General features: G+C 43.9%; 1 protein-coding gene across 3 annotated transcripts in view; it reads right to left on the bottom strand.

The window, feature by feature from the left end:
• The window catches only part of ZNRF1 (zinc and ring finger 1), a 96,516-nt gene that overhangs the window by 14,470 nt on the left and 59,974 nt on the right, over positions 1 to 22,072 (bottom strand). The gene's annotated exons all lie outside the window — the stretch shown is intronic.

Here is a 22,072-nt window from a genome sequence, read left to right as displayed (position 1 = left end):
TAATAAACGCAAACACTCTTAAATGACTATGGCCATGTGGGGCCAGAGTCAATATGGAGAATTACAATCCAGATACACCCTAGACCCGATTTCTCCTTCATAAAGTTATGCAAAATTTTGTTATTTTATGACAGTCTCCAACTCCCATTTTTCAAATTGTGCTCTCCCTGTCCTACGCCCCTTGCTGTGGTTTATCAGAAGTCATTGACAACTGATTTGAGCTGTATTTTCTTTTAGATCCTTTCCCAAGGGAGTCTGTGGGCAGTGAGGACAGGGAAGCAGCAAATCAAGGCAACTAAATAAAGTCTTTGAATAATGAAGAGTTTATTCACCTTCCACCTCACACCTGTGGGAGGAATTCCTCCAGTCATCAGTGCCTCCATCCTTCACCCAAGGCACCTTTGCCTCCCCACAGCTAAGCAGCTGTCCTGAGAGTGTGTGAGCAGCGGGGTGACCCTCCGGAGCACTCCCAAATGCCACACATGCCTTGGCCATATGCCACTAACAGTAGCAGCTGTTTCACAACGCCAGGTGAATACAGGGCGTTCTGGCCCTGCTGTTCTATTCCCAAGGAAGTGTGGACTGCTTATACACCCAAGGAGTTTCATCGGAATTGTATCCATGTTGGGGATTTCGGCTGAGAGTGTTCTGAGTTGAATTCCATTAAGCAAACACAGTCCCTTGATTTATTTTTTATAAACTATTTTTTACAGATAAAACGCAAACTACTCCTAATTTCTCCATTTTACTTTTACTAAAATTATTTTCAAATGAATTAATTCTTTCCCATTCTACCAAAAAGATCCAATACCATTGAAAAGTTATTTATTTGTTCACATCGTAGCTGCTCCCTTTTGTAACCATGATTTCTACCTACCCAGCCTGGATTTCCTAGGTCAAATACAGCACATCCATATATTGTTGTGAAGGACTGACTCTTCTGTTAATTTTTAGTCAAAATGTCCCATGCACAGTTTCACTGGATGCTGGTAATATGTCAGCAACATATCTTATGAAACAGATAAAAGGCTGAGGGTTCATGTTAACTGTTAGCTGTTCCAGGACAGAGGAGGAATTCACACCTTCACCAGTGTCCTTCCTGTGGGGCCTCGCCCATGCTGTATGGAAAGCCGGGCCCTCTGACAGCTGGTGGTGCTGAGACAGGAAGCAAGCCGACTCCCATGTTCCTGTGTAGGGCACAGGCGCTTTGCTTAAAGTCTTCTCCAAACCTCCTCTTTTCAGTGACAATGCTCTGAACTATAGGAACAGACAGAAGACCCGGGGTCTGGTTAACTACGGACAAAGCAGACCTGGGACTCTGTGGTACGGTCCCCATTCCCCCGACCTCTTTCTGCAAAGATCTTTAGCATCTAAGCATCTCAGCTAAAAAGTCCCAGAAGTGCTATTAACTGAAGCTTTGAGAAGAGGCTGTATTTTTTGATCTCTGGGGTGGTTATGAATCCATTAATAAAACCTGAAGACTGAAAAGAAACATGGTGGTGGAGGGTCCATCCTCAGTTTTCTGGCAAAACTGGATCTCCAACGTGCCAGGCTAATTCTTTTCTAATCCAGTTTAGAAATCTACACACCCACTGTTACACACGCAGTGGACAGATGAGTAATGAATTTGAGTCTTGTAGAATGAAGATGTCTCACATCTAACCTAAGTCCCTCTGTACCCTTGGATCTGCCCTCATACCTGTACCCTACAAATAAACCAATACATATAGTAAATAAGTTTCCACAAAATGACCAGCCATTGGGAGATTGTCTCATTTTCTTCAGAGATTTGTTCACCTTTTTTTCTGACTCAAAAGATCAAGGTTGGGGCCAGCCTGGTGGCGTAGCGGTTAAGCTTGTGCACAACGCTTCAGCGGCCCAGCGTTCACCGGTTTGGATCCCGGGCACAGACCTACACACCACTCATCAAGCTAGGCTGTGGCAGCATCCCATGTAGGAGAACTAGAAGGACTTACAACTAGGATATGCAACTATGCACTAGGGTCTTGGGGCGAGGAAAAAAAAGAAAAAGAGGAAGAGTGGCAACATATGTTAGTTTAGGGTCAATCTTCCTCTCCAAAAAGCATACCTTAAAAAAAAAAAACAGACCAAGGTTTTGCCATACTTCAAGCGACTACAGGATACTTCTACTTTAAGCTTGCTAAGTTAGCACCCTGTCTGCAGGCTGAGGGCTCAGGGCTATGAGGAGGCCCGGATGGACGTGCTCCGGACCAGGTCCTCTAACACCAAGCCCTGACATGGTCATTGGGAGGTGTTAAAGTGATCTGTTACATACAAAAAGGCTTACACCTCGCCCATTACTCACTTTTCTGATTCCTTAGAATAGATTCATGGTTATTGCTACAACAGCATCATTCAAACCCTTGCATCCCCACGTGACTCCCTGAGTACAGGAGAAGGGGTCGAGTTACAGCTAAGGTACTGGGAAGCAGGCCACCCAACAAGAAGGTCTATGAGGGAATGTCACTAGACATTTAGGTCCTAGAAAAAAACAAGTTGAGACTCACAGGTTTAGACCAGTGCCCTCACTGTACAGATAAAGGAGGCAGTCCTGGTGAGGCCATCAGGTCAAACAACTGAGGGGTGGGGGCTGAGACTAGAATCATATTTCTCAGCTCCCAATCTAAAGTCCTTTCCATCAGGGAAGAAAGAGTTGACCACAGGTGTGATATTGTGATTTGTAACAAGAAATATATATTTGGTCTTTGTCCCATTTCTAGCAGAGAGCTCCTAAAACCCTTGGAATTTCCTAACACAAGACCAATAATTCTTGGTCTTTTGTTATCAGTTCCTGGAATAGCCATAAAGGTGAACGGAATATCTTGCTATTCATAACAAGCCCCTTTCAACCACATAGGAGTTTATGTTAATGAGGTGACTTTCGGAAAGTCCCTTGGTAAACTAAGGATGGGGGCTGGTTGCCAGGGGAACCAACCAGCTCATTAGACAGTTGGAACTTTCAGTCCCACCCTGCAACCTCCAGGAAGGGGCGGCAGGTTTGAGATAGAGTTCAATCACCAATGACCAATGATTTAATCAATCATGCCTATGTAATGAAGCCTCTGTACAAACCCAAAGGACAGGGTTCAGAGAGCTTCCGGGTTAATGAACACACAGAGATTCAGGTAGAGTGGTGCTCTGGAGAGGGCATGGAAGCTCTGAGCCCCTTCCCACATACCTTGCCCTGTTCATCTCTTCCATCTGGTAGTTCCTGAGTGGTATCTTTTTATAAGATGGTAATCTAGTAAAAAAAAAAAAATGTTTCTCTGAGTTCTGGGAGCTGCTCTAGCAAATTAAATGAATGTGAGTGGGGGTTGTGGGAACCTCCAATTAATAGCCAATCAGGCAGAAGCACACGTCAACCTAGACTTGCATTGGTATCTGAAGTGGGGTCAGTCTTGTGGGACCGGGCCGTTAACCTGTGGGATATGATGCTATCTCCAGGTAGACAGCGTCAGAACTGAGTCAGCTGCTCAGTGGTGCTGAGAAAACACACCTTGGAACAGAGTTTGAGGATAGCGCCACTGTAGTAAGAAGAGACCTACAGTCTAGCAAAAGCAGGATTAATACCCCTTGCATCATCTACCTCTGGATTTGGGGGCGGGCAGGCAGCTAGGGCTCAAGAAATAACAGTCTATTACACGAGTGGGAAATGACCTGGGTTTTCCAGCCTCAAGACCTTGGCAAGTAATCTACCTTCCCTGGACCTCAGTTTCCTCATCTAAAGACAGAGTGATTTACCTCACTTTTGCAAGGATCAAGTAAGAAACCTGAAAGCAGGGCAAAAAGAAGCTAATTAAATGCATGGGGGGACATGAATATCAACATCATCACACCTGGCAGCACTTAAAGAGGAGGAAGGAATAGGAGGGCCGGAGGAAGGATATGGGGGGTGATGGATCAGCCCCAGAGGCCACAGGCTGTGCCAAGTGTGCTAGATGGGACCTGCTCGTCCCATCTGTCTCCTTTGAACTTCTAGAGCACTGTACACGGCACTTTGTGTACTGCCAACGTGGAACAATGGTCCTTGTTTAACCTTTGTGGCACCTACTCTTGCATAGGATGATAAAGAGTAGCATTCACTGAGTCGTCACTATGAGCAGCCACTGAGCTTTCCATGTCTTCTTATTTACTATAACATGAAGAGGGTACTAATGTTAACTCTATTTTGCAGAAGAGGACATGAAGGTCAGCCACCTGCCCAAGGTAACACGGTCAGAGAGAGCCAGTGCTAGCACACAACACCGAGGAAGTCTGACCGTCCAGTGCAGACCTCACTCATCGAGCTGTGTGGCTGGCTGACTAGTACAGGAGGAGGAGCTACATGGCAAAGAGAACATGAATGCTACACAAACTCAGGTATTACTAAATACTAACTTCAAATCTTCTACATTGCCCCAGCAATTTCTCCTGAAGTACCCACAGTCTTGGACAATCCCATAAGCTGAAACAATTGATAATTTTTTTTTTCTGAGAATTCTGTTAACATGGAAGGACAGAATTCTGCTTCCCGCTTGGCAGTGAGCCTATAGTACTGGTTGTAAGATGGTGAGTTTGCAAATTACCTTTTAAATGGAAAATAAAGGGCAAAAGGTAAGAGGGACGGAAAAATATGGAGAGCTAAGGGGAAAAAACTAATGTCCCCACCTTCTTTCCTGAAAGGTCATCCGATGATCAAGATGGATTCTACCAGTCTACTGCCCCAATCTTTTCTCCTAATTGTCCAGTCACAATTCAGCACCAACAGCCCTACGGAATGATAAATACTGTGATCTTTATGGGCTATCTAAAGGTTAAAATATCTAGGAAGGTTTGACACCATTTTGGAAAAAGTCTGAGCCAAATTAAAATCAACCCTGCAAACAAAGATAAACCAAAGGTCCGCAAAGTCATTCATCCAATCGATATGATTTTGTCAAATTTCATGAGACCTTCATCAGCACTCAGGAAGCATGCGTAAGTGATGCTTTACTTTCCTTTATGAGAAAGCTACAGGTGGAGTCTGGACACCCCCTAAGTTCATCTGAGACCAGCCTCTGCCTCTTGCACCCTGGAAGCCAGGTGAGCAGTCAGCAATACTCCCAGCTGCCTCATCCTTCCTGTCTTATTTCTTTTCAGAGGCAATGCCCTGAAAGTGTTGTGTCTTTAGTATTCGCTACTGACAGAGTAAAGGGAGGCAAAGGCTAGCTTACGCTTTGCCGACCAAGTCTGACACTGGTTTCCTAAGCCATCATCCGTTCCCACTGGACTACGGCAGAGGAAGGGAACTTACCGGGTTCCTAGACTTTTCTGCCAACCTCTCAAAATAAGGAAGGAATGAATGACAGAGCACCACGGGGAATCTGTCTGCAATCACCAATTCTGCACTAGGTGTACTCTACCAACCAAATGCCGCTACAGGATTCCTCCACCCCCAATCAAGAGGAGCCGAGAGAGAGCTCATTTCCTTTCTTTCTGTTGTCATCAGATAAGCTCAAGGTTATACAGCCAGAAGAGCCAAGGAGAGTGTGATCAGCCAGAGTCCAGCTGCTTCCTGTCTTTCAAGTGTCCCGCCTAAGCAAGGGAATCCGCAGGTGGACCAGAGACTAGAGCACGCGACAAAAGACAAGACCACACTCACCACTCGGTGCAAGGCCTTGACCTCTTTTATGGCCAGGTCAAAGGGTAGGCCCACTGGTAGGTGAACCAACCGTGACCCCAGGCACCCGCGCAAGGTCATGTGCATCAAGCTTCTTCCTGGGTTGGGTTAACTGGGCCCCTTGGACTTCACCCAGGCCCTTGTATTTGACTGACATAGCAACCAAGAAAGGACAGTGGCAACCAGCTCAAGTCACAACTCTCAATCCTCTCCAACATTTATCTTGCAATATAAATTAAAGCTTTTGTGCTCTGGGGACCATATACTTCTCATTTTCCAGAACTGCAACCTTCTCCTTTAAGACCTGATTTCTCAGGCAGGACGTGTGCTCTGCACGTTGCCCCAGTTCCCTCTCCGACCCTCCTCCTATGCTGATGCGCTATTTTAACGCTGCCCCAGTTCTGCCTGTCTCTGGGATCACCTAAAGGGAGAAAAATCAAAGAAGCCACCAGGGAAATGGAAGCCACACCCTCCAGGCAGGACCTCCTGTCCCGGGGAGGAGGGTCTGATGTGGACTCCTCTCACCCAGGGGCTGAGAGAGCGCCACCCCCAACACGGTGTCCTTACTGTTCAGTTCCTAGTTTTCAGCCTGCATCTTTCCCTCTCACATCCTTGTGGTGCCTCATGTCTGTCAAATGAGACTAGACTAAATGAATTTGATTAAATGGGATTTATTACAAACGGAAGATCAAGGGGTAACAACATGGATGACTTCCTTTCACATTTCTATACTGCAGAGAAGTGTCCCCAGGGGCAGAAGCTGTAGGTATCACATGCTTCTCTCCTATCCCCCATCTCCCTAAGAAATGACTGGAAACCAATGCACAATTTATGAGTTGCTGACGTGTGGGTCAGTCTCTCCTGGAGAACATTCTGGACTTGGAAAAGGCCCAGCAGTTCTGACTTTTGCCTCTTTCAACACCTTTCTTCTGGACTCGGCCTCTAGAGCTCTGTTTTAGGGCCTGGGCTCACCTGTTTCCCCAGGAGCCAAGAAAATTCTCATAAGCAGACATCAGAGGAGAGCCACATTGACCCTTAAAATAAATTTAAATATTAGTGTTTGCACATATTTTCCTTAACTAATCTGTTGTGAGGGTTAACTTTATGCATCAACTTGACTGTGACGTTGGATGCCCAGATACTTGGTTAAACACTATTTTTGGGTGTGTCTGTGAGGGTGTTTCTGGATGAGATTAATATTTGAATCAGGAGACTGAATAAAGCAGACTGCCTTTCCCAGTGTGGATGGGCCTCATTCAATCCACTGAAGATCCGAATAGAATGAAAAGGCGGCTGAAGGGAGATTTTGAACTCTCTGCTTATTTGAGGTGGGACACTGGTCTTCTCCTGCCCTTGGACTGGGACTTATACCATCGGTTCTCCTCATTCTCAAGCCTTCAGACCCAGACTGGAACTACAGCCGGTGAGCTTTCCTGGGTGTTCAGCTTGCAGATAGCAGATCACGGGACTTCTCAGCTTCCATCATTGCATGAGCCAATTCCTTATAATAAATAATCAGTCTCTTTCTCTCTCAATATATATACCCTATTGGTCCTGTTTCTCTGGAGAACCCTAATACATCTGTTTATTAAAATGCCAAACAATAAGATTTAAAAGACTGACAACATCAAATGTTGGTGAGGATGCGGAGCAACTGGAACTCTCATATATTGTTGGAGGTGGTGTAAAATGACAGTCACTTTGGGAACATGTCTGGGAGTTCCTTATAAAACAAAACATACACCTAGCCTAACCCAAGCAATTCCTCATCTAAATATTTACTAAATAAATGAAAACATATATCTACAAGTAGATATTTATAAGAATGTTCAACACAGCTATATTCATAAGAAGCAAAAACTGGAAACAATGCAACTGTCCAACAACAGAATGGATAAACAAATTGTGGTATAATTATAGAATGCAACAGAATACTACTTAGCAGAAAAAAAGCAACAAACTACTCATATATGCAACACCATGGATGAATATTAAAAACATACTGAGTGAAGGGCACATATTATGATTCCAATGGTATTAAGTACTAGAACAGGGAAATCTAACCTATGGTGGAAAAAAGCAGAACAGTGCTGTCTCTAAGGGTTATAAGCTAGGGCAGAGATTGATGGAAAAAGAGATGAGAGAATCTTTTGGGGTAATGAAAATGTTCTATATCCTGAGGAGGGTTTGGATTGCACACATGCATGCATTTGTCAAAATTTAGTGAATGTACACTTAAGATCTGAGATTTCATTGTTTGTAAATTTTACCTCAACCAGAAAAAAAAAGTGTAAACAAATATTGAATTGTAGTTAATGATAGACATGCTGAAGCATTTAGAGAGAGGTGTATTGACATCTACATTAAAATGAAATGCACGAAAAAATAAGATGTATATGGGACCAGCCCCGTGGCCGAGTGGTTAAGTCCGTGTGCTCTGTTTCGCGGCCCAGGGTTTCACCAGTTCGGATCCTGGGCACGGACCTAGCACTGCTCATGAAGCCATGCTGAGGTGGCGTCCCACATGCCACAACTAGAAGGACCCACAACTAAAATATACAACTATGAACTGGGGGGCTTTGAGGAGAGGGAGGAGAGATAAATAGATAAAATCTTAAAAAAAAATGTATACGGTAAACTCCTTTCAACTTTTCTGTATGTTTGAAATTTTCATAATAAAACACTGGAAAAAGTATTGAGCAGTGAGATGTGTGTGCTAACTTAGCTACAGCAGTCAGGGAAGGCCCCTCGGAGGGGGTGACAGGAGAGCAAAAACTTCGGTGTGTTAGGACAGCAAAGGCTGAGTCACTAGGGTGACAATGGAGACAGGCTCTCTGACTCTCTGTCTATGCTCAATAACTTTCTTTTATTCTGACAGCTGAATGGATGTCTTGTCTGGGTATAGGATCTTTTTTTTTCAGCTTTATTAAAGTATAATTGACAAATGAAATATATTTAAAGTGCACAATGTGATGATTTAATATACGTATATACTGTGAAAGGAGTCCCACAATTGAGTTGACACATCCAACACCTCACATATTTACTTTTTTTTTTTTCTTTTGGTGAGAACACTTAAGATTCTAGCAAATTTCAGTTATACAATACAGGATCTTATGGTTTCAGGACTTGTGCTCGAGTCTTTAATAAATAAATTGATTTTTGTGTATGGTGTAAGATAGAGGTCCAGTTGCATTCTTTTGCATGTGGCTATCCAGTCTTCCTAACACCATTTATTGAAGAGACTGTCCTTTCCCCATTGTGTATTCCTGGAGCCTTTGTCAAAAATTAATTGACCATATTAGCATGGGTTTATATCTGGGATCTCTATTCTGTTCCTTTGATCTATGTGGCTGTTCTTATGCCAATACCATACTGTTTTGATTACAATAGCTTTGTAACATAGTTTGAAATCAGGAAGTATGATACCTCCAGCTTTGTTCCTTCTCAAGATTATTTTGGCTGTTCAAGGTCTTCAGTGGTTTCACATGAACTTTTAGGATTGTTTTTCTTATTTCTATGAAAAATGACACTGGAATTTTGATAGGGATTGTACTGAATCTGTGGATCACATTTTAACAATATTAATTCTTCCAATCCATGAATATGAAATATCTTTCCAAGCATTTGTGTTTTCTTCAATTTTTTTAAAAGGTTGCACCTTTTATTTATTTTTTAAAGATTGACATCTGAGCTAACATCTGTTACCAATCTTTTTTTTCCTCTTCTTCTTCTTCCCCCAAAACCCCTCAGTACACAGTTGTATATTCTAGTTGTGAGTGCCTCTGGTTGTGCTGTGTGGGACGCCACCTCAGCACGGCCTCATGAGTGGTGCCACATCTGCACCCAGGATCAAAACTGGCGAAACCCTGGGCCGCCAAGGCGGAGTGCACGAACTTAACCACTCAGCCACAGGGCCGGCCCCTCTTCAATTATTTTTTTTAATCAATGTCTTGTAGTTTTCAGTATACAGATCTTTCACCTCCTTGGTTAAATTTATTCCAAACTATTTTACTCTTTTTGATGCTATTATAAATGGGTTTGTCTTCTTAATTTATTTTTCTGATAGTTACTGAACTTACTGAATTCATTTATTAGTTCTAATAGTTTTTTGGTGGAGTCTTTAGGGTTTTCTACATAATAATATCATGCCATCTGATATTTTACTTTTTCCTTTCCAATTTGGATGTGTTTTATTCCTTTTTCTTGCCTAATTGCCCTGGCTATAGGATACTTGAGTTGCCATCCTTTTTTCCTCAGTGGTCTATAGATAAAATTCTAACATCTTCTAGCTTCTTGGTGTTGCAAATAGAAAATCTGATAACAGTGTAACTCTTTTTCATTAGTAAATAATATGTTTCTTTGGCCTGAAAGCTTGAATGATTTTTCTTTTCATTCTTGGAGTTCAGAAATTTTACCAGGATATACTTAGACATGTCTTAGTTATTTCCCCTTGTGGTAAGTAGTGAGTGCTGTTTGCCAAATATTTCTAGCTTTCCTCCTTCCAGCTATATAGCAGGACTGCACTTCCCTGCTCCCTTTGAAGTTAAAGGTGGGTTTGTGATTTACTTTGGCCAATGAAATGTGAATGGAAGTAATGTATGCACTTCCAAGCAGACTTTAAGCACTAGTTCATGATTCTCCACATCACTGCACTGCTGCAATGACATGAAGCCCCCATCACCTTGGGTTCCTGAGTAACAACAATGAGCAGAGTCCCCCTCTTGACCTGTACTGAATACTGCAGTGCGGGGGAAAAAATAAATTTGTTGAGTTAAACTACAAGCTTACGGGACTGTTTGTTCTTACACTATAGCCTAGTTCTAGCCTGTCCTGGCTGACACACCCTTCCTCTACCTTTTTCTCCTTCTAGTAATCCTATCACTTCATGTCAAGTGTCCAGGTTCCATCTTCCAGGTCTCTTATCTCCCCCTCCATAACTTCTACGTCTTAGTATTTTCTCAGGGGTTCAGCCTTTGTAACCCCTTCTGGGCCCTGCCTACCTGCCCCGTTTGGTTTAAAGAGTTTAAATAGTTGGCATTGGAAGTCAAAGAAATGAGACACGCATTCCAGCCACTATCCTCCCAGAATCTTCTCTGCCTGGATATTCATATTCTGTTCTTTAAATATACATAATTCTTTGTATCAGCAACAATCCACACACTCATCATTTTCAATGTCTACATACAGGCACACCTCGTTTTACTGTACTTCACAGAGACTGCATCTTTTACAAGACCCTCCACCAGCAAAAAGATTACCACTCACTGAAGGCTCAGATGATGGCTAACATTTTTTAGCAACATAGTATTCTTTTTTTGAAGATATTTTATTTATTTTTTCCTTTTTCTCCCCAAATCCCCCATGTACATAGTTGTATATTCTTCGTTGTGGGTCCTTCTAGTTGTGGCACGTGGGACGCCGCCTCAGCGTGGTTCGATGAGCAGTGCCATGTCCGCGTCCAGGATTCGAACCAATGAAACACTGGGCCGCCTGCAGTGGAGCGCGCGAACTTAACCACTCAGCCACGGGGCCAGCCCCGCAACATAGTATTTTTTAATTAAGGGACATAATACTATCGCACACTTAACAGACTACAGTATAGTGTAAACATAACTTTTACATGCACTGGGAAACCAAAAAATTCATGTGACTTGCTTTACTGTAATATTTGCTTTATTGTGGTGGTCTGGAACCAAATCCACAATATCTCCGGGGTATGCCTGTATTCTATAGTGAATATATTTTGCTTAGCTATTTTCTTTTACGAGTATTTGGATTCCCAATTTTTACCTAGTATTAAGATTCTCTCAGTAGTGATCTCCATTCTCTACTCTAAGCATGGTATATTCCACCCCCTACATAATATTTTTGCTGTTTCTGGATTCTAGGGCTGACTGGTTTGGAAGAAAGAAAATCATATTAGGAGTCAGAAGAAACAGGCTCTCCCAGTCACTGGCCAGCTTGTACAAGCTACTTAGCATTAACCACTGTCCAGTACTGTTCTGAACCCCAACCAAAGATGGATATGTCAGTGCTCAGTGCAGAGCAAAGCCATGTGAAATGTGGGGTGGCCATTTTACCAGGCTGCATTCAGTACAACTTGGATATATAGTCATGTGTCACTTAACGATGGGAATACGTTCTGAGAAATGTGTAGTTCTGTGATTCTGTTGTTGTGTGAACATTACAGAGTGTACTTACACAAACCTAGATGGTATTAATCTTATGGGACCACTGTCATATAAGCAGTCCGTCACTGATTGGACTGTCATAATTGGGGTGCATGATTGTACTGAGGCTTGCTGGTAAATCTGCTTATTCGAGGAAATTCACAAATTCTTCAGGCAAAGAAGTGAGAAATGAGCTGACTGTATATAATGTACTTTGTGGACTCTAAGATGCCATCAATTTTAAGAGGCACTATTACGAACCTCCAAGAAAGAAAAAAACCTGCCAATTATAATTTTAAGATGTGATGACATGACATAGCCTGATTTTAGAGTTGTTAAATTGTGAAATGTATGTACCTTAGAATCAATGACTATATGAAACATACATTATGTGTATATTTAAAAATATATACAGACTGAATCCCAATCACATACCCAAAACATTTACTTCTATCAATTTACTACAAATGAGAACAGGCTCCATGAAGCTACCTGCAGTGGGAACAAAGGGAAGAAGTGCAGGGTGTGCACATGGCTGCGTGCCTGATGACATCAAACCCCTGCTCCAGCAAGTCCAGGCTGCAATCCCGGCAGGTGAAGCCCAACAACAGCATTCCGGCCAGGTGAAAAATGGGAAAAGATTTGCCAGGAGCAGGAACTATGGCTACTAACTGGTCCTGTTCTCTTTGACCCTCTAACCCATTTCTTCCAGAGAGAGGCCCTAGAAGGACTGTTTAGGAGCAGGGTGATGAGGAAAGGGGGGAGCAGGGACATGATGATCTGAGGACCTGAGTCTGAGCCTGAGCAGGTACAAATACAAAAAAGATGAAAGCCTCAGCATGAGTGTGATCGAGTCCCCAACCACCGGCCAGGAAAAATGAATGCCAAATTATAATCCCTTGCCACCTGGCCGCATGCTTGGGCAAGTTCAGGGACAGTCAATCATGACTCAGAAAGTGTGGATGTACTTTCCAGATGAACACTTTCCAACAAACATTTATTTTGGAGATGTCTTATTTAAAAAAACCGACTATCTGCTGAAAGAGGAAGATTGTCTTCCGAAGGGTCAAGTCAGAATATCTCTAAATCCTCAGATAGTAGGGATATCTACAAGCCAGGCAATGGGACTGACAAGTCTGGCCAGGAAATGCTAGTTACTCGGCTGGATACTATGCTCTCCTTTCAATGGCTGTCCCACTTTCACTCCAATTCCCAACATACCACACACTTAAGGGCCCTTGGACCCAATACCCACAGCCACTGTGGGAGTAGGCTTCCCAGTGTTTGGCAAGGGCATAGAACACTCTTAGGAGTAGGCAGAATTCCCCAGCCTTTTCCCCACAAACTCAACAGCAAGGAGTTGAGTTGAGCAAGGGGCCAAGGACCACCTCTCAAAAGAGACAAAGGGAACAATAAAATCTGATCTTTAGGCAAAAAAGGCAGTTATCACCCACAGAGGATTTGTAGACTGCCTCCACATTAGCAATAGAAGAGAGCCTCACTTCTTCCCATTAGGACACAGCTATGCAGGTCTAGCCTCACTTGTAGCAGGTGGCCTCAGCAGACTTTCCTAGAGAAACAAGACTGTGCTTGGAACACCCTGTTGCTGGCCTGTTTCTCCCCGATATACTCTTTTTCAAGTCCCAGTGTCTTTACTGATATATTTTAAAATTCCAACCTTTAATTAACTTTGTGTGTGTGTGTGTGTTGTTTTTGTTTTTTTGGTGAGGAAGACTGGCCCTGATCTAACATCTGTTGCCAATCTTCCTCTTTTTGCTTGAGGAAGATTGTCCCTGAGCTAACATCTGTGCCAATCTTCCTCTATTTTGTATGTGGGATGCTGCCACAGCATGGCTTGATCGGGGTGCACAGGTCCGTGTCTGGGATCTAAACCTGTGAACCCCAGGCCGCCACAGTGGAGCACATGAACTTAACCACTATGCCACCAGGCCGACCCCCTAACTTTGCTTTTCTTATGGAGTGTGTGTGTGTTTGGAGGTGGAGCTGGAGGAGAAAAGGAGAGCTAGAAAACAGAAAAGGACAAAGAAGGAAAGTTTCACACAAAACCCACATAGGACCAAGAGTTTATTTCTAGGTTCCTGAAGGCATTGTCCACCCCAACGTCCCTACGGCTGATAAGGGATTTTTCACTGGCAAGAAGGAAGACACTTGAACACACTACTAGATCATGTTCAGCCGGTAGCTGACTCACCAGGCAAATGGACAAGACACTCACATCTAACTGACTGCTCATATTGAAAAATACCATTTGCCTGGCACTGTGGAACTTGTACCTCTTGATGCCAACAGCCCTGGCCTTTATGTCACTGGAGATCTACTAGAAGGCTCCAACACGGCTCCCAATATAATCTCAGGATGCAGAACACGTGCTGCTGTATTCACTTCATAAAAGCTATCAGCTCCGGCTTGGCCCCGGCATGCAGCAGCACTGCAGGCTGAGCTTGGCTATTTGGCAGAAGGAATGCTGGCTGGCTTCTTGCCTGGGACTAAGACCTGGTCCCTGGTCAGCAGGGCATCCTCTGCTTAGCTATACCTCCAAGACAGAAGTAGATGGAGGCAGGAACTCAGAGGACACGGACTTGTATGCCACAACTGTGCTTTGAAACAGCATCTAAAGAGGAAGAAGCCAAAAGGATAGAATGAGGTTGTTTTGAGAGATCAACACTAGTGGAGTGATCAATCCTATCAACGGAAACTATCAGGGTAAGAGAAGGCCTTCATGCTTCAGTCCTTGCTTTTCTGTCATTCACTGCCTTGAGTACCACAGAGAAAGAGATGGAAGGACCCTAGAGAGCTATGAGGTACTGACCAAGAGTTAAAAAGGATTTCCCAGCAACGCCTGCAGACACAAAGCATGAGCAAGAAGGGTCATCAATTCTAAGCTCCTTAAAATAGTGAATGATTCCTATCAAGACACATAAAGTGTGCTTCTATACTGGGTTTCTTCACCTCTGCTTCCGATTATTTTGAGTCTGGTACACAAAAATGGGAGAGAGAGAAGGAGGGGAGCAAGAGGAAGAGACTCCAACATGGTAGCAGGAACATGGATGGCAATACTCCATAAATCTTGATTCATGATAATAGTTCCAAGGGTAAGAAACCAGGTATCTCCTAATGATAACAAGTAATCTGGCTGGCTGGCAAGCAAAAGATATGTGATACGATGTAACATTAAAATCAAGTGTATGTCGGTGGACAAAATATTAAGCCAGTAAGCAGTCTCTGTACTGGACCTTACAAACATAAATGTTTATGAAATGGGAAGGCCACATAAAGTGGGAATTCCCTCTTCACTTTGATATTTTGCCTTGACAACTATTTTTACACAGATTTTGATATTCCCTCATTTTGAGTCAGCACATCAACTTCCCAGAATATTGGCATCAGGAACCTAAATACTGACAAATATCACTTATTGAAATCTCTGGAAGATAAGAGAATTAAAAAACAAGCAGCCAAATAGAATGGAGCAACCTGGATCTGGATTCAGAATTCCAGCACTCAAGGCATGAGTGATACAGCCAAGGGCAAGTCATATAAATTCCCTGAGCTTCCATTTCTCTCATCTGTAAAATAGGAATAATTTTACCAACCTAGCCACTAAATGAGAAGATATGTGTAAATAACTATACAAACGTGTACTAGGCAGACTAATGGTCCCCTAAAGATGTCCTAATTCCTGGAACCTGTGAATGTTACCTTACATGACAAAAAGGGCTTTGAAGTGATAAATTAAGGATTTTAAAATGAGAAATTATCCTGGATTATCCAGGTGGGCCCAATGTAATCACAAGGCTCCTTATAAGGGAAAGAGGGAGACAGGAGAGCCAGGGACGCAGATGTGAGAGAGAGACTGGAAGATGCTACGCTGCTGGCTTTGAAGATGGAAGACAGGGCCATGAGCCAAGGAAAGCAGGCAGCCTCTAGAAGCTGGAAAAGGTAAGGGAATGGGTTCTCTTATAGAACCTCCAGGAGAAATGCAATCCTGTCAACACTTTGATTTTAGCCCAGTCAGACCATTTCAGACTTTTCACCTCCAAAAATGTAAAAGGATAAATTTGAGTTGTCTAGTTTGTGATAATTTGTTAGAGCAATAATAGGAAACCAATACAAAATGTTATAGGAGATGCAGTTATTCTCCCAAAGAATCAAATTTTAAAAGGGGAAGTAGTTGGGGTTTTCTGGCTCTACTTAAAGTTACTGAAGCATGGCATCCTCTCTTGGGGCACCACTGAAAATTGTACAGCTATTTGCCACACTCAAGTAGGATAAGAAACCAAGTGAGTCAGTCTGTCTGTCCATTCATTTTCCTTCTAGTTATTAAGTGGTAAGGAAATATGTCAAAACATTAAATATAATTTCCACCCTCAAGGAACTGATGATCTATTAGGGAAGAAGAGAGAAGGCAGGGTCACAGAGTTCTCATTCTTTTAGCCATTTCATAACCTTACCTGACTGTCTGTCTAGTGACTGTATCTGACATGCAGCTTCCTGACCTGGACACTCCTGGCTGAGACACCAGAGGATACATCGACCTCCTGAAATAACATGCCAGGTTCTATGGTAGGTATGTTTTTCTGAGGGAATGGACCCATAGATTCAGACTGTCAAAAGAGTTTGGGTTTGGGGCCGGCCTGGTGGCACAGCGGTTAAGTTCGCAGGTTCCGCTTCTCAGCGGCCCGGGGTTCACCGGTTTGGATCCCAGGTGTGGACATGGCACCGCTTGGCAAAAGCCATGCTGTGGTAGGAGTCCCACATATAAAGTAGAGGAAGATGGGCATGGATGTTAGGTCAGGGCCAGTCTTCCTCAGCAAAAAGAGGAGGATTGGTAGTAGTTAGCTCAGGGCTAATCTTGCTTTTTAAAAAAAAAAAAAAAAAGAGTTTGGGTTTATAACTCAAAAGTTCAGAGCCATTTGTATAACAAGAGAAAGATTATAGATAGAAGATTAAAGCATGTTATAACAGATATTTTGAGAATAGTCCAAACATTTGTGACTTACTTTTAGCACAGAGAAAGGGGAGTTCCAAGGGAAAAAGAAAACTGAACCAGGCCCTCCAGGGCTCTACCTCATGATCATGGTCATTTAACATTTGCTAAAGTATACCAGAGGGCCATTTACAACAAGTTCCATTAAATACACTTTCCCTCTCTATTGAGTCAGCATACTGCACTAGTCCCCATCTTACAGAACACTCTCAATGCCACCCATACCTTCAGTAACTGCCCCATTTAACAACGAAAAGCACCTGCAGAGAGTTGTCTCAATGGTGTTCCTCATTTCTACCCCTTCCACTCCCTCTTGAACTATTCCAATCTCCAAAATTGCCCTTACCAAGGTTACGAATGACCTCCACATGGTGGTATCCTAAAGTCAATTCTCCAACAATCATTAGCATTTGAGAAAGGCAACCCTCCTTCTCCACCTGCACCCCCACACTGTTGCACTTGATTTTTGGTCTCCCATAATGCCCCTCTCTCTGACATCTGCTAGTTCCTTCTCACCTCCTTAGTCAACCCATCTAAAACAGCTACTACTCTTGATCCACCCCCAAACCCAAAGCGCTCTATTTTTCTTCTTAGCACTCACCACTGCTGCACCTGCTATCTGTCACCCCCATTACAGTATAAGCTCCTTGAAGGCAGAGTCTTTTTCTTTTACTTCTGTGTCCCAGAACATGGCATACGATAGGCCCCTGAAAATATCTGTTGGGTGAATGAATATCACACTTCATGGAATTGTGTGAAAAAGGCCTGGCTGTACAACCAGAAAGAGATAACAAATTAAGGGCATGTCAGACTGTTGTCTGAGTCTATTCTCAGCAGAGGCAACCTTCTACTACTCAAGGCTCGAGAAACCGCCATACCCGCAGTGAGGGTTAAGCAGGATGGTACAGTGTGTGTGTGTGTGAGACAGAATGTCGGTTAAAAACCCACTGCGGTCACACTGCTTCCTGCCCAGCCTGTGGTTCTGATAAGAGGTGAGGATAATAATCACATGTGCATGTGCACACCCCTGCCACCAGCATGTAGTGTGATGTGAAGGGACCTGCTTTGGTTGCCACCTGGGCAGGCCTTGAAAGGTGTGGGGGCAGGAAAAAGGTCAGTCCTGCCCCCATGCTAAACCAAGTCAGGTTGAGCTAGAACACCCTCTGGTTTCTCATTCCTCCTACCAACAAGAGCAGGCAGGGCCTCTCTACCTACTCTTCCCCACCTGGCCCCCACATCGAAGTACCCAGAGGTGGTGAAAGAGCAGCACAGGGTGACCTGGGCTTCCCACCCTAGGCAGGGACTGCCTAGGGATCTAATACCCATTTCCTGGACAGTAGGGATTTCTGAATGCTTCAGCAGTCTGATGGATATATTTTCTTAAAAAAATCCTTTTTATTATGGAAAATTTCAGACAAAGAATAGAACGAGCTCCCAGGTACTCACTATCCAGCTTCAACAATGATCAACTCAGGGTCAATTCTGTCTCACTTTCCTCTGGGGTGTCCATGTCTTCGTTTGCCAGGGACAATCTTGGATTAAGCTTACTGTCCTGGTGAAACTACTAGCCCTCTCTTTCAGTCTCAAACATGTCTGGTATTGGACAATAAATCATATGGTCACCCATTGTGAAGTGATTTCCAGACATAAGTTCATCCACAAATATTTCACAATGTGATACCAAAGACTTTAATATAGCTCAATATCCTTTAGACACCAACTTATAGAGCACTGTGCTCTTTGAACACTCTTGCTGGGGGCTTTCATGTCTCATAAGCGGGGAGCCAAGCAGAAGGAGTCAGAATGGCCCCGGAAAGCCTCTGTGCTATGCACTTGCATGCAGGCCCTCCATACCCACCCTGTGGGCCAACAGCGTGACCCCAGCTCATGGATGGGGCTGGCATACACATGGAGGAGAACAAACGTGTACTTATGCCAGCCTGACTCCACTGTATGGCCTCCTTCCACTACACCATGCTGTCTCCATAAAGGAGGTCTAGACACAGTCATGGACAACAGGATACCAGAACAGACCTCAGCAGGTACGGCTCATTTTATACATGTACACAAGCAGGAGCAGCGTGAGTTTGAACAATTCAGAGTGAAGGAACTCAATCTTCAAACAGACCCAAAGAGAATAAAACCCCAACCTTTGTCTCTGCTCTCTGAATGGTATCACTGCAAGACTCCAGAGCCAGGCTAAACGTTGGGGCAGTCTAAGCAACCTACCTTCCCAGCACTTAGGAGAAAATAGGGAGAGAAATGAGACACAATCACCTCTTCTGAGTCCTCAGAAATGATCCTAGAAAGTTGACTAGACTATATCCAGCAAGCCCACTTCTGGGTATGTTTCCCAGGGAAATCCTCCCACAGGCCAGTCAGAAGACAGCACAGGATGTTCACTACAGCACCAAGTGGGGTAGCAGCGAGCTGTAGGCAATACAGATGGTGAACGGGGAACGGTAAGAACCACGCAGAGCATGTACACTATGAAGTAGTATGCGGCAAGCATCAGCAATGGACCAAACGTACACACAGGACAGATCTGAACACAGTGCCAAATAAAAAAAAGAAACAAAAGGATCTGTAGCACTAAGCCATTTACTTAAGTTAAAAACATATGCACATGATCAACTAAAACCAAAAACAAAAACTCCAGGTATGTACACAAAGCAACAATTCATAATACACCAGTAAGAGAATACACACCAAGCATATTCACACGGTTGGCTATGGAGGGGAGGGGAATAGAGAATAGGAATAAAAAGAAGTAAATTAATGTACAAATGAATAAAACCAAGAGAAAGCCTTGACCAGACCAATGATAATATGCCACAAACTGAGTAACAGTATTAACTCAACCCACTGCACCAGGGGAGGTCTAAAAAGAAAAAAAGAAAGGAAGAAAAGGCTCACTATTAATAAAAGCCAGTAAACGATCAATTGCTTGTGAAAAGAAGTCTGGCCTCAATTTTTTTAATGCTTTCTTTCACCCAACCAGCTAAATGGTTGACAAATGGTCCAGGACCTGGGAAGGAGAGAGCAGGAGAATTGAAAGAAGATGTCTCGCTTCTTGCTGTTTGCGCATGGGAAGGGTATGATGAATGTCCGTGCCTGGGCTTCATCACTGGACCAACACAGTCACTGCAGCCTAGAGGTGAAGGTAGGTGAAGGGGCTCGGATGGAGTCCCAGCCACTGCAACACCTCCCCTCACAGTGCGGGCCTGAAATTGCTGGTCCCAGAGGCACCTGCTTCCGGTTGGGTGACTCACGTCACAGCTCTGTTTACATTTCTTACCTGCAAAAGATGGGCTTTGATGAGACAATCTAAACCCAAAATTGCTGCCTCCTCTAATACTCGGCGCTTGCATGTGTGTGTGTGTCTGTGTGTGTGTCCTACAACAAAGCTAATGTGACGTATTAAGCTGTATTAATGCTCGATTTTGTGCATACGTCACTGTCTCTAGTGGGCAGACACTAAAGGCTGAATCCATTTTCTCCATTTTACTGAGGGTTACTAAGGGCCAGGCACAGATCAGCATACAAGGCAGAAAGAGCTCCTTCGTGGATCTTAAACTCTGACGGGGAATGCACACAAGTACACAGACAAGTGCTCTACCTCACAATCACCACTACGATAGGGACAGGACAAGGTGACAAATGGAACTGGGAGTAGAGCTCTCACTGAGATTTTAGGGCTGGGGGCTGAGACAGCAGTGATGTCAGGAAAGGCCGCCTGTAAGAAGGGATGGCTAAGCTGAGACTAAAAGATAAGCAAAAGCCAGCCAGGCAGCTAGGGTGGGGGAGCAGAAAGAGGCAAGGAAGGAATGGAGAAGAGGGTTCCAAGTAGGGGGGACAGCACGTGCAAAAGCCTTGGGGTAACAGAGAAATTGTTCTTCCAAAGAACTACAAAGAGTATCAGTGAGGCTTGATCAGAAAGGTAGACACCTAATCACCAGGTGAACAGTGCAGCAGACTGTATTTGCCAAAAATGGCCGTCGGACTATTCCCAGTCCCACATGCACTTCCAGAACCTTGCCACTCATCAAGTGCTTGAGTGTTTTCCCTCCTCTTGAGCCTGTGTGGGCTTGTGGCTGTTCTGACCAATTGAGTACAGCTGAAATGCTAAGACTTCTGAGGCTGTTTTGAGAAAGATACAGCTGCTGCCTAGCTCTCTCTCAGGACCCTCACCCTGGAACCCAGCCACCACGCTGTGAGGAAGCCCAGACCACATGGAGAGGCCACACACATCAGCCTTCTGGCTGACAGCCCTAGCTGATGTCCCAGCTGAGAGCCAGACATGTGAGTGAACAGGCCATCAAAAGACACAGTGCCCAGCCTTCCACTTTTCCAGCTGAGGCCCCAAATACCATGAGGCGGAGACAAGCTACTCCTGCTGTGCCCGATGCAAATACCTGACCCAAAGAATCTGTGAGCACAATAAATAGTGTTTTATGCCTCTCAGGTTTGGGATATTTTGTTATGCAGCCCTAGTACAAGAACAAATGGATACACAAAGTATAGCGTATTCACATAATGTAAAACTATTACAGAAAGCGAATGGAAGGTCTACAACTATACTTAACAATGCGGATGCCTCTCACAAACATACTGTTGTGAGTGAAGGGAGCAGACATAAGAGTACATACTCTACGATTCTATCCACTTAAAGTACAAACACAAGACCAATCTACGCTGTTACAAGTCAAGATGGCTGCTACCTGCTATAGGAGCAGAGACTGGAAAGGGGCACGAGGGGGTCTCCTGGGGTGCTGGTTACAGAGGCATTCAGTTTGTGAAAATTCATCAAGATGTAGACTTATGGTATAATATAAGCACTTTTCTGTATGTACATTAAACTGTAATAAAAAAGTTTCCTTTTTAAAAATGTTGACAAGTAGAATGACAAAAAAATGTAGACGCTAAAGAGGTAAGTAGGGATCAGATGTGATAGGGCCTTGCAAGGCACATTGAGGATTTGAGTGCTTCATTCCAGAAATACTACAAAACTATCCCACAATTCTGAGAATTCCTACATTTTAGAAATGCCACCCTGGGCACAGTGCAGCACATGGAGTGGGTTGGTCCGAAAGCTTGCAGAGCAGTTAGGGGGTTGCTGCAGTCACTCAGGCCAAAGGTGACGTGGATGGAGAGAAGCAGGCCCAGGCCAGGCTACCTTGCTGCCCTGACAACCCCTGGTAACCATTAAGGTTCCCTATGCCACTCACGCCT

Source organism: Equus quagga, chromosome 13 (genome assembly GCF_021613505.1).
Source record: "Equus quagga isolate Etosha38 chromosome 13, UCLA_HA_Equagga_1.0, whole genome shotgun sequence".
Classification (NCBI taxonomy): Eukaryota; Metazoa; Chordata; class Mammalia; order Perissodactyla; family Equidae; genus Equus; species Equus quagga.
This window is presented reverse-complemented; position numbering and strand designations above follow the sequence as displayed.